Source organism: Copadichromis virginalis, linkage group LG15 (genome assembly GCF_057382275.1).
Source record: "Copadichromis virginalis isolate Kocher_CV1m ecotype Utaka linkage group LG15, C_Virginalis_male_GT1.1, whole genome shotgun sequence".
Taxonomy (NCBI): Eukaryota; Metazoa; Chordata; class Actinopteri; order Cichliformes; family Cichlidae; genus Copadichromis; species Copadichromis virginalis.
Genome location: NC_140632.1, coordinates 19,707,146 through 19,719,891, shown reverse-complemented (window position 1 = coordinate 19,719,891; position 12,746 = coordinate 19,707,146). Strand labels below are relative to the sequence as shown.

Below are 12,746 nucleotides of genomic sequence, written 5' to 3'. Positions count from 1 at the left end.
GAGATCTCTGTCCAGAAGAGCGCAATCCTGGGAACAGCTAAGATACTGCGCAGGACCCTCAAGCTCCCAGGCCTCTGGTAGAGGACCCGAGCTTGAAGGATAAACCGCCCGCAGGGGCGTGCTGGGTGTTTATATATCTGCCACTGTGATGGTCTGCCCTCAGATCCACTAGCCACTGAGCATTGCCGTTATGGGTTGCATCCTTCTTCCATATGCTCTTCCAGTATTGTTCTGCCTCCAGCCTTGGTGGTGCTGTTCTCATATTGGTTCCGTGGAGAACAGCTGGTTTATTCTCTTGCCTTCTATCTCTCTGGTGTACCTCCTCGAGCGGCTGGCTGAGTCGTTGCTTGGCAGTTTCCAAGGCCTCAGGTATGGACAGCTTCCATAGGTTCTTAGGCACCTTCCTCATCGCGCCTTTCTGCAACTCCGATAGTTGGCTAACCTCTCTCCGTGCTACCTTGATCTTAGCCTCTAGCCTCCTTCTCCATGGAGGGTACTGCCCCTTGTGGCTGTTCAACTTGTAGCCAAGCATCTCACTGATCACTGCTGCCGTATTGTAGATCAGCTGTTAGTGTCGGTAATCGTGGCTGTAGGTATCGTCCGTAGTGCTGCATTAACATCATCTAGCAGACCTTCTGAGGGTACTTCATGTAATCTTGGTAACCAGCTACGGGGGGTCCAGGTTTCAAGCTTGGCCATGATCCTATCTTTCAGGTCAGTTCCTCTCGCACTCAACAATCCTTCTCCTATCGCAATCTCGGGTGGGGGTGATGATATCTCCCCCCTGACCTGGCGTACTGGCTCCCCCCTTGCCGTAGCATTTATGTTGTACCTCGTCAATCTCTAGCTGTGAGAGCAGTCCCTTCTTTCGAATGTTGGAACACTGAGCTACTAGTTGTTTCACCGTCATTGTGGATGTTGGGTATCGAAGAATCCATAGGTCCCTCATCCTATTCACGTAACCCCTTCCGCCAGGGTTACTTGCGTAGTAGCCTTCCAACAACGCCCTGTTTTCGTCTCTTGCCCACCGATGCCTTCTTGTTCCAGTAGCCCACTTCTCGTCAGGGTGCCCTGGTTCCTCAACACCTGACGCGGACCTTGTTGATCCGGGCGACTGTAGTTATGCAGATGCTGTGGTGATCTGCTGTGGTGACCGTGGATATGTGAAGCTACAGATTTACTGGTCAGTTTATATTCCTACCATCTCCACTTGCCGTGGGCAGTGACTGAAGGGGTAAGATTGTGTATTTTAAGCTGCACAAATGAGCTTCCTCTGAAGGTATCTGGGCTCAGGATTAGAGCCATAGAGAGAGGAGCACAATTTTATGAGAAAGATTCAGAGCAATATTGATTCTGCACATCAAAAAGAGCCAGCTGAGGTTGTCTGGATATCTGGATCTCTCCTGGACACCTCCCAGGTGAGGTGTTTTAGTCATATCCAGCTAGGAAGAAATCCTTGAGGAGATCCAGGACAAGCTGAGATTTCTCAACCGGCCTAGAAACACTTTGTTATCCTCCTTAATTCCAGGAGTTAATGCCCAGGAAGAGGGAGTCCTGGACCTGACTTTATAAAGCCTGTGGTACACTACACAAAGCTGCACCTGGACACAAAAGCACAACTGAGGCCCAGAATCCTGCAGGTGCTTTCCTGGCGAATAGAAACGTATTTTGGCACTGATTCCTGGGAAGAACTGAAATTAAATTAATTTAAGCCCAGTGACAACCAAGTGGGTTTTGCAACTGAAAAATTGTTTTCTGGTCTGTGATTCTTCAAAGAGCTGGGTGTTAAATGGCTGAAAAAGGTATCAACTACATTTGATGATACCTTTTGTTGATGAGGGTTCTCACAAGTCTGGTAAATGGACTTGAGAAATGGAGATTACTACCATTTGGGGGTTTTTTTATGTGCAACTTAGAAACTGCACTGAATGCAGTTCTTTTGTAGTGTTACTGTCTTAACCACCTTTAGAAGTGTGTGTGTGTGTGTGTGTGTGTGTGTGTGTGTGTGTGTGTGTGTGTGTGTGTTGAAGAGTTATTGTCTATTTAGTCTCTGGGGGGTCATTGTGATCAATGAAGATCTGCCCTCTTAGTTTTGCCCTTTTGAATAGCTTCCAACTACAGCAGAGCCAAACACAAGCCTATCTTCCTCATTTATCTCTCACAACATCTTCTTGTGGTTCCCACAATGCCGGCCTGTAGACGTAGGTGTGTGAGAGGGAGCAAAGGACGGTGTTTATTTATTTTTTTGCTCAGCTCTGAGATAGATAAGTCATAAGTCACTGCAACTTTTTCTTTGTTTTCATGAATGATTTAGCTGGCTGACAACTTAATAAACTACCACTGTCTCAGGAAACAAAGAAAACCAGCAGCTACTGTGTCACACAGGCATCTCTTTTTAATACTGAACACCCCTTGTTTCTGACTTTGGTTCAAGATAAACACCTGAAAGACTGATAGGTTGAGGGAAAAAGATTTATTTTTTGTTGAATTCATTTTTAACCTGCAACTAATTATTTAAGGGACTACTTTTGTATTGACAGTGGGTTTGATGGCTCGGTCTGCATATACCAGAAAGTCTTATCTTTGGAATATCAGTGCCTCACCAGCAACTTTTGCATGTGTTTTTATTTCATTTAATTTAGCAAGCCTCTATTCAAAGTCTTGTGTGGTTCTTTTAAAATGCAACACGCACTTTGATGGCAAACCTGATGCTCCTGGTTGTGGCATTAAGGAGACAGGTCTGCCACACCCAGCTCATTGTTTCTCAGCTATTTTACCCGAAACCTTTTCCTAAACCTAACCACGTAGTTTTTTGTATCTACTCTAACCCTACTTAAGTGATTTTTAAAATCAAACCAGCAAGTAAAAGACAACAACAAATTAGCAAATAAAAAAGCATACAAAGGAACAAACAAAAATGTGCCAGGAGGGCACAAATAGTGGACTCCTGGCACCTAGGTCACTGGATGTCCTAAAGATACTCCAAGTATCTAAAACAGTTCACCATCACTCAAAGGCTTGAGACATAACTGGTGTAGGATGATGAAGACGCAGGTGGCATCTGACAAAATGGCCAATTAACACACTGATAAGACACTGAAGTGTCACATTCTTTCACTTCATTTAATGAAGTCGATCTTGAGACTGGCAGTTTTAGTTTGTTTTGGTCTATATCTGAGCAGTAGCCAGTGGCACACACCAATAAGCCACTAAATGTGATTTGAAAGCACACTGGGACCTACATAATTTAGGCACTTGTGGTTTTAATATTGTGACTGATTTGTGCATTTTTCTTACTTGAATATCAAGTACAGCTGTAATGTGACTACTTTAATTTGACCATTATGGATGAAAACAAAGTTTCTATTTGAAATCTATCTGCTAAAACGTGTTTGAATGAAATGTTTTACCACAGCAGGAAACAGACTTTAAAGGAGTCTTGGTGCACACTCAATCATCCGAGTAAAGAAATCCCAAAAAATTGATTGTGTTCATCTGGATGTAACGTTTTCAGTGGGAGAAACATTTAGTTACTCATCCAAGTGACTTCTTCAGACCTCACAGCCCAGTGTTCGTTAGTGGTGCTAGTTTCAGTCATTATGCAAATGTGCTGTTTATAAGGTTGGGGAAACTTGCAGTCAGCTGAGACTGAAGAAGTCACAGTGACGAAACATTTCTCCCACTGAAAACGTTAAATCTAGATGAACATAATCCACTTTTTGGAGATATTAAAGGACACAACACTGCAGCTATTTGAATTACTAAACAGATCTCTGAGTCGGAGACAACTGACTTCTCTCTTTTGTTTTATTTTAGTCTTTTTATTTTTACAGTGTTAGCAGAGTAGTGTGCATATTACTTGAGAGTTGTTCTACCATGATGGACCTGGTACAACCACTTTTTGATTGAAAATGTGTATTTCATGACTGGTTCCTGAACCAAAACCTACTAATTGCTTTTAGTTGTTAGCAGATTTCCTGCAGCTTTTTATATTTGTCTCCAAATACTGATGAACTACTAGCCTACTGGTAGTACAACTAGTGTAACACAAACTAGGAATTGAGAAGTCTTGTTTTCAAAATAAAAGCTGTCCCTGAGCCTGCAGTAAATATGTTTTAAAGCAACCTTTATGCTGAATGCAAACATTCTCCATTTCACTTTAGCTCAGAGAGTAGCTGGACAGTGTTTGTAGACAAGTCCTTCACTTCCATTTGAAGTATGACTGCAGCAGCATGCTACAACCAAGGCAGTCACAAGGAAGTTTTAGCTAGCTGTCTCCAGACCTATGCACAGGGAACCCATTCATTTGATCCCATATTGATTATCAGACGTCCAAACTACTGACAAGTTAACGTCACGTGTCTCCACAACCTCAGTAGCAGACGTCACATCTGCTCATGCACACTCAAATGACCCAAGTTGCTGCATTGTTTTTAATAATCACTGAGTGGCATTCAGATATGACCTTATAAAAGGAGTGAGATACGTTTTATTGTAGGTCATTTTCCCCTGGCGTGACCGCTGCCTCGGGGCAATACAGATTTCCCTCTTCTCTCTGTTTGCTCTTCTCTCTGTTTGAGATCTAAGTGTGTGTGTGTTTGCTCCACTGGCCTCCAGAGTGGTGACATTCAGAAACATTCAGAGGCAAGCCCTGCCGTGCCTTGCCAAGCTAACACCCTGACATTGTGCTGACATTTCCCTCCTGCTGGCTCCTACTGCTTCCCTGCTTAGCCTCTGTGTATGTGACTGTGTGTGTGTGTTTGTGAGATTTCAGAGTCACTGTCAGCCAGAGGCGGAGCCAGACATTTGAAACACCAGGGGCTTAGCCCAAAAGGGTAGTATGCATGTGGGATTTTTTTTTCCCTTGGGGGGGGGGTAGAAATGACTGAAAGATTAATTGGCTCTGTTTTGAGTTTTGTTCAAAAAAGAATGACTTCATATAGGGAAAAATATATATCACATGTGCAGGACACCTTAAACTAGTTTTTAATTAAGCAGCAAGGCAGAACAAAATCAGGGCTGTATCAAGACACGAGGACTAAACCCCAATTCAACCAGACCAAGAACTGATCCAGAATTAAAACAGGACTACAACAGTTCAAAATCAGGACTACTTGGGACTTAACCAAGACAGAACCAGAATCAGAACTAGATGATAGTAGCACTAAAAATCATCATAGACCTGCACTACATTTATTTTTTAATTTTACCAAAGTACAATATTTAGATTGAGAAAGGTTTATATAATTATTTAGCCTTGTTGTGCAAACAAGCCTTCATAACTTAATAAATATAGAATTTGAAAAATAACAAACCTAAAAAGAAACACTAGGTATGAGATACATGAGTACCTATGATACGGTGATACGTTTGGTAAACAACCATTTGACTAACATGTGTGTCTCACCTGCTCTTGTTCATCTCTGTTCTGTCCTCATTCTCCATCTCCCTCTCTGTTCCTCTCTCCCTCTTTGTGCTGACAATCATCAAATATACAGATATTTACAAACTCTTCAGATAAAAACACAAACACTTTTTAATTGTAACATCAAATCAGACTAAATGTTTATTTTTTTTAGATTGATAAATATAAAAAACATATTTGTTAACTTTAAGAGTAAAGAGAGAAATCGTCTGTATTTCTTAATTGCAAATGGCACCAAATTGTATTCAAAATTGAGCCACACTTATGGAGCTCCACAGTTCTTTTCCTGGTGTTTTGGTTGACATCTCTTGATTTTCCCATGTCACAGAAACAGGCTCTGTGTTTTGCCTTATATGCATCCACAGCTGTGCCACCAATTTACTCACATGGACTCTACTAACCTATCAGAAGCTTCTTCAGCTCAGAATGGAATCGTCTGGAGTTTTCTTATTAATTAACAATAAACTTAGTGTACATGTACTCCTAAATTTGATGAAAGTGATAAAAAACAGAAAGCTCTGTCTCTCTTTATTGTGACATTTAACTAATTCAAGAGATATTTCAATATTTATCTAAAACAAAAGTTTACTCTAAATTGATGTTGTGCAGTAAAAATGTTTTATGTTTTCTCCCTAAAGTGTAAATATCTGGTTACAAATGTGAATATCCTGCTGTGTACTGAAATTCCTCTTGTTTTGCATACAAATATACTGAACAACATACAAAGCATAATATATAAAATAACATTTACCTGAGTTTTTCTTTGAAAGAACCCTCTAATGTCCATTCTTATATTTCAGTACATAACTGAAACCGATTTAGTCGGGGAGGGTAAGAACTGAAAATATGAAATAAACACACGTAAGCTAAGAATCTCTAAAAAAAAAAATAGCATTTGTTCGGCTTTTCATTTCGCCATTTGTTGATTCACTTGAAGAGCAAGTAACGTAATATTGGTCAAGTGATCAGTTTGATATCAATCTTTCGTGATGCACCGTCATATTTACATTATTTGTATGGTACGAATGATTTGCTTTGGTACCTGGTCAAACTTAAGCTCTCCTTAGTATGGCTGGCTCCGTCTCTCCAACAGCGCACTGACGGGCAGCAGCTGCCCCGCCCCCTCGCTCAGTCGCTTAGTGCCTGAGCTTGGATCATACCAATATCAGGGGGGGATTCACGCACAGTCGTAAATTCCCACAGTGTGCACTATGTGCTTCGAATATTGTGTGTACTTTTTGTTTTATACAGTTGTCAGCCAGGCATCTAACTATGAAAAAATTGCACTCCAAAATACCCCGGGCTTCTGACAAAACAACCCGGGCTTAAGCCCAGTAAGCCACCCCCACGCTCCGCCCCTGCTGTCAGGCACCCAGATTCAGAGAAAAAAAGATTCTGCAGTGCACTAGTAGCTTTGGATCTAGTAAAGAAGTGCATAAAGCCATTCATTGCTGTCGGACTCCTATACAGTATCTATACAGCAGCATCTGAGCAAGTGATGATATGCAAATAAATAATGTTTTACATCTTTTTAACAAAAGGATCTGGCAGTGCACAGAACAGCCATAATAACTTTAAAAAAATATGCAGTCACATTAAACTAATAATTTTAACTCTTTATTTTTAAAGCCAAATAAACCTTACTTTTCATTTTTTTTCTCCACTAGAAGTTAAAGAAATGAAAGTCTGTGTTTTCAATAGATTTTATTGCATTCCTTTTTTTGATTAGCATATCAATTTGGTTATAACAACAAGATATTAGATATAAGAAACAACCTGGGCTTAGTTTAAAGTTAAGAACATTTTTTAAACATAACAAAATATATAAAGTTACACTTTTAGATATTTTTAGACATCAATACAGTTGAGAGATTATGCCTTCCTGAGTAGATTTTTTTTTTACCCAAGCTTCTCCTCTACACAAAGAACTCAGTCAACCTTTCTCTTAACTTTTGCATTTATACTTTAACATCTTTGCCTCTGGGTGATAAGCTGCCGAAATTGTACATGCGCTCCTTTAATGTTTGCTTTGGTCGACATTTTTCATCACGTCATGTTTGTTTCCTGTTGGCAGCACGTGAACGGATTGTTTGGTTTGACCTCAACAAATCTCTAATAAATCAATTCTTCAAGCTGAATATTTAGTGGTTTTCTGAAAATATCTAAAGATGTAATATGCATGTGTAACCACTGCATTTCTTCCATCGCCATTGCACTGCCATTTTTCACGCTGTTGTTCATGAATGTTGCCAGGTAGCGAGCTATCTTTGCACCGACATGGTGCTCAGCAGTTCATTGTACAAAGCTGTAATTGGCTCAGTCTATCTAACTGCAGAATAGACATTAAAACATAATAAATTCAGCAGTAATTCAGATGTCATGTAATATAACAAACAGATTTTAAGCTATGCTATGTGTGTATATTCTGTTTTCTTGTTATTACGTTATAAATAATGAGTAGTGAGTATAATTTTTCACATTGAGCTGAGCTTATAGGAAACTGGTTTCAATATAGATATTTCTTGTAGCATCAAATATTTATAAGAGACAGTCAAAGTCATAGTTTTAGGGTGAAAGCGTGCTTGGTTAAGAAATAAACATCTAAGAAAAAATCAGGTCATGAAGCCAGATTGGTACTTGCCATAGAATACCAGAATTGACAGACCCACCACTGGTGCCCTGTGCTTCTCACAGATGAGAGCAGGTTCACCCTGAGCACATGTGACAGACGTGAAAGGGTCTGGAGAAGCCGTGGAAATATTATGCTGCCTGTAACATCGTTCAGCGCAACCGGTTTGGTGTTGGGTCAGAGATAGACTGGGGAGGAATAACGCACAGATCTCTCCAGGCTAGGCAATAGAGTTTGACTACCATAAATCAAATCAAATCAAAATTTATTTATATAGCACATATTAAAACAACAGTGTTGACCATAGTGCTTCACAGTCAATAAAAACATGAGACAGTTAAAACAAACAATAAAAGAGGACAACAGACAATAGGTAACAACGCAACAAGCTAAAACAGCCAACTAGACAGAATCAAAAGCCAAAGTAAAAAAATAAGTTTTAAGACGTAATTTAAAAGACTGGATAGACTCGGCAGTGCGAATATGAACGGGGAGGTTATTCCAGAGTCTGGGTGCCACGGATGCAAAGGCCCGGTCGCCTCGCGACTTCATTCGAGTCCTAGGTTGTGCTAGGAGCCTGTGGTTGGACGATCTAAGTGCTCTGTTGGGATTGTATGAGTGGAGTAAATCAGAAAGATAACTGGGCGCTAAATTATTCAAAATATTAAAAGTGAACAAAAGAATTTAAAAATCTATACGATATTTAACAGGGAGCCAATGTAATTTGGCTAAAATTGGAGTTATGTGTTCATGAATTCTCGTACCTGTTAAAAGACGCGCAGCTGCATTTTGAATTAACTGGAGCCGGCAGAGAGAGGAGTGTTGGAGGCCCGAGTAGAGGGAGTTACAGTAGTCCAATCTGGAGGAGTTCAGTGATACCCTGGTCCAAACTGGGAGGAGATCTCCCAGGACACCATTCATTGTCTCGGAGCATGCCCCGACATTGTCAGGCATGTATGCAAGCACAGGGGACCGTACAAAACATAAATACCATACAAAATGTCCAGGAGTATTCAGTTGCCTCTTTGTGGGTGGAAGTATTACTCTTGGAAGAAATATTTGGTATAAGTTCTCTTATTGTGGAGGGAGTGCAGACAGATCTTTCAACTGTGTGTACAAATTGAAATTAGCATTAGCTGTTGCCTATGGATCAACAGTTAATGCTATTAACAATACTATGTTTTATAGTATTGTTAATACAGTTCCTGTTGTACACTATGACTACTCTACAACTACACTATAACTATATGTGTTTGTTTGTATAGGTGGGTTTGCAATGCTTTGAGCACTATAATAGAGCAGAAATAAATACCTGTCAATTTACAAATTATTAACAAATTTATTAAAGTCTAAGAGAAGTTAATTTTTCTGACTACTAAACATTTATAAGAACATATTTATCTCATGTAACAGATTTAAATAATTAAAACTGAGTCCAACATCAAGTCTGACACACTCCAGCTCATCTAAATCTTCAGCCAGGATGCAAAGTTAGCCTTTCCTTCTCCCAGAGCAGAGTTCTTTGTCTCGGGGATTGACTTCAGGCTCAGAAGAGTGTGAGCAGTCATGGCCGACAGAGATACCGAACCCCCTCTCAACTCAGGAGCCTACTTGGTGGTCCAGTACTCTGTAGACCATTAAACCTTGCATAACTCTATGTGCCATGAGGAGGTGATGTGGTAGATGGAGGAAGAAGCTTAGATACACTAAGCAAGCAGGCAAGGTTAGAGAGTCAATCTCTGAACAGGTTTGAGTGCTGTGGATTGGAAGGAATTTCAGGAAGTAGTTAACAGTGGGAGGCTGGGATTTGAGGCCAGAGATTGCAGCCAGACTTGAAATTAGCCTCTGTCTCTGACCGGAAGCTGTTAAAAATGCATCACATATGCCCCCCGCAAAGATAATTTTTAGCTTTTTTAGTGGTCACCAAAATGGTTAAAGGCTGCAAAACACATCTTATTTCATTTAAAAAGATTCCCCACCAGTTCAACTCATCAAGTTTCGCTAACTTGCTGTGAGGAATTCAGCTTATCCAGTGAAGTTTTATATGATGTCTGGAAGAAACTTTGCAAAGCTAAAAAATCATTTATTTATTTATTTACTTTTTAAAGAGGAAACCAGCATTGTCAAGGTCAGGGTACAATTCAATGTCCTGTTAGCATTACTATTGAGAATATAGAGGAATGAAGATACATTTCTTCTGTTACAGTGCATACATACAAAGACGTATAGGTACAAATACAAAGAGAAATGCAAAGGTGTTCATAAATGATAAAAATGGTAAAGACACCAAAAGTTATAAACTTGTGACACTGATAGATAGCGCAGTTCTACAAGGTGTTTTCTTGAACTTTCTGAAAGTAGAAAACTAAGCTGGTACACTGGTAGAGTGTTGGCTGGTTGTAAAGGAAAATTCCCCATTTCTGCTAAATAAATAACCATTCATACCTCATGCATCTGAGTGGAACTTTTAGATAAACAAACTGAACTCAAAGTGCCATAGTTCTCTTTTGGCATATGTTTTTTTCAGTTATTTTATTCAAATGAACTGTGTTAATGTAAATATTGGTTTCTAAACATTATCTCAACTCCAATGGGGATTTCTTCTTTAGTTATGGAGTTCCACAGGGTTCCATGTTAGGACCAATTTTGTTTTCATTATGGATGCTTCCATTAGGCAGTATCATTTTTAGGCATAGCATACATTTTCATTGCTATGCAAATGATCCGTAGAGCCATCTATCCATGATGCCAGATAACACACGCAATTCAGTTAAAATGCAGGAATATCTTAAAAACATAAAGACCTGGATGACCTTCAATGTGCATATTAAGCAAATATATAGGACTGTTTTGCTGCATGTGCACAATGCCTCTAAAATCACAAACCTCATGCCTCAGAGTGATGCTGAAAAACTAGTTAATGCATCTTATACTTGAGGCTGGACTATTGTAACTTATTGTTATTGGGCTGTCCTAAAAACTACACGAAAAGCCTCCAGTTGATCCAAACTGCTGTAGCAAGAATACTTACAGGAACTAGAAAGACAGAGCATATTTCCCATATAATGACTGCTCTTCATTGGCTACCAGAATGGAATTCAAAATCTATCTCCTCACATACAAGGTCTTGAATAGTCAGGCCTCATCTTATCTTAAAGACCTTATAGTGCGATACCACCTTATAGAGGACTTGCACTTGTTTACTTGTGGTTCCTAGACTATTTAAATGTAGAATGGGAGGCAGAACCTTCAGCTTTCAAGGCCTTCTTCTGTGGAACCAGCTCATAATTTAAATTCAGGAGACAAATATCCTCTCTACTTTTAAGATTAGGCTTAAAACTTTCTTTTTGACAAAGCATATCGTTAGCAATGGACAAGGTAATCCTGAATCCTCCCTTAGTTACGTTGCAAAATCTAGGCTGCTGGGGTCTTCCCATCGTTACTAGGTTTCACCATCAGTGTTTCTTTTTCACTCGCCTTTTTTATTCAATTTGTGTTTATACACCACTTTGCGTTTAATCGTTAATTATATTAATCTCTAGGGCTACACAACAGGTAGCTTTAAAGGGAGCGTGAGGACTAAATATAGTGTACTTTTAACCCAGAGATCAGTTAAACTCTAGTTCAGCCCCCTTTAGCTGGGTATTCCTAGTTTTCACCAAAATTGTTCTGACAACATTAGTTGACGTTCAGAGTTTTTGTAAATATTCATGGGATGAAATTATTTATGTCTTCTATGTAAATTATGCATTTGTACATTTGTGGTGCTGCAGTGGGGGCAGCTCTACGAGGGTTGTAGCACAGGTAATTTTTTAAATTGAAGTAGAAATGTTCAACTTTAACAGGAGAGTCAATACCAGCCTTTCAAAATGTCAAGGAGCTTTAATACTTTCACCTGCTGTGATCAGTTCTGTTAGCAGCAGTTGAATGAAGGGACTGTTACTACAAACTTGACCACTTCCAGAACATTTATTTATAAACCACTCACACACTCTTACATTTCTGACTCTTACATGTAGTTTCAACCCTCTGGCACCTTACAAAGTTGATTTCTGCATAATTATGTAAAGGTTTTGATAGCATGTGGGGGAGACACGGATAAGACCAGATTTTACGCTCTCAGACTGGATAGAAATTAGTAACATGTAATTTATGAAAAACTGAAACAATTAAACAACGAGGATTATTCATGTCACACATTATCTGTGCATGTGTTTCTTACGATTTGCCCTCAAGGTTAGCCAATGGCTTGTTCCAACTAATTATCGTATTAATTAAGTGGAAATCCTTCCATTAGTAGAGTACTTAAATAGCAGTGTAGGTAAATGTCACTTTAATCAGTGCTGAAATGTTGATGGTCATTTAATTATATATCGCTGAAGTACATGCACTGCTTTTAGTAAAGTCTTTTAGTTAAGCCCAGAGTAATACATGCAAATTAAATAATATAGCATGAGTCTGCATTAGTATTTAAAGAAAAAATGTGCTCGTTTTAGTTGATGTACATTAAGTTATTGTAGCTTTTCAATTATAGTTGGATTAGAAATGTATGTTAAGTGATCCTGATGGAAGCAGCAGCAGTCTTTGTTTGAGAGGGCAAATGCTAATTAGTAAAAGCCCCTCTTCATAGATGTCTCAACAACTACAGTATTTTAATTGTTAGGGCTGAAAAGGTCTTTTAAAATTTTTTAT

The 12,746-nt window shown here is 39.3% G+C and overlaps 1 long non-coding RNA gene across 1 annotated transcript; it reads right to left on the bottom strand.

The window, feature by feature from the left end:
- Positions 1-5,007: 5,007 nt before the first annotated feature.
- Positions 5,008-6,776, bottom strand: LOC146692300 (uncharacterized). Its single transcript, XR_014915013.1, has 3 exons — positions 6,468-6,776; positions 6,177-6,263; positions 5,008-5,476 (listed from the first exon to the last, which is right to left on the bottom strand). It is a non-coding gene; the product is annotated as an uncharacterized LOC146692300 (long non-coding RNA).
- Between the last annotated feature and the right edge of the window lie 5,970 nt (positions 6,777-12,746).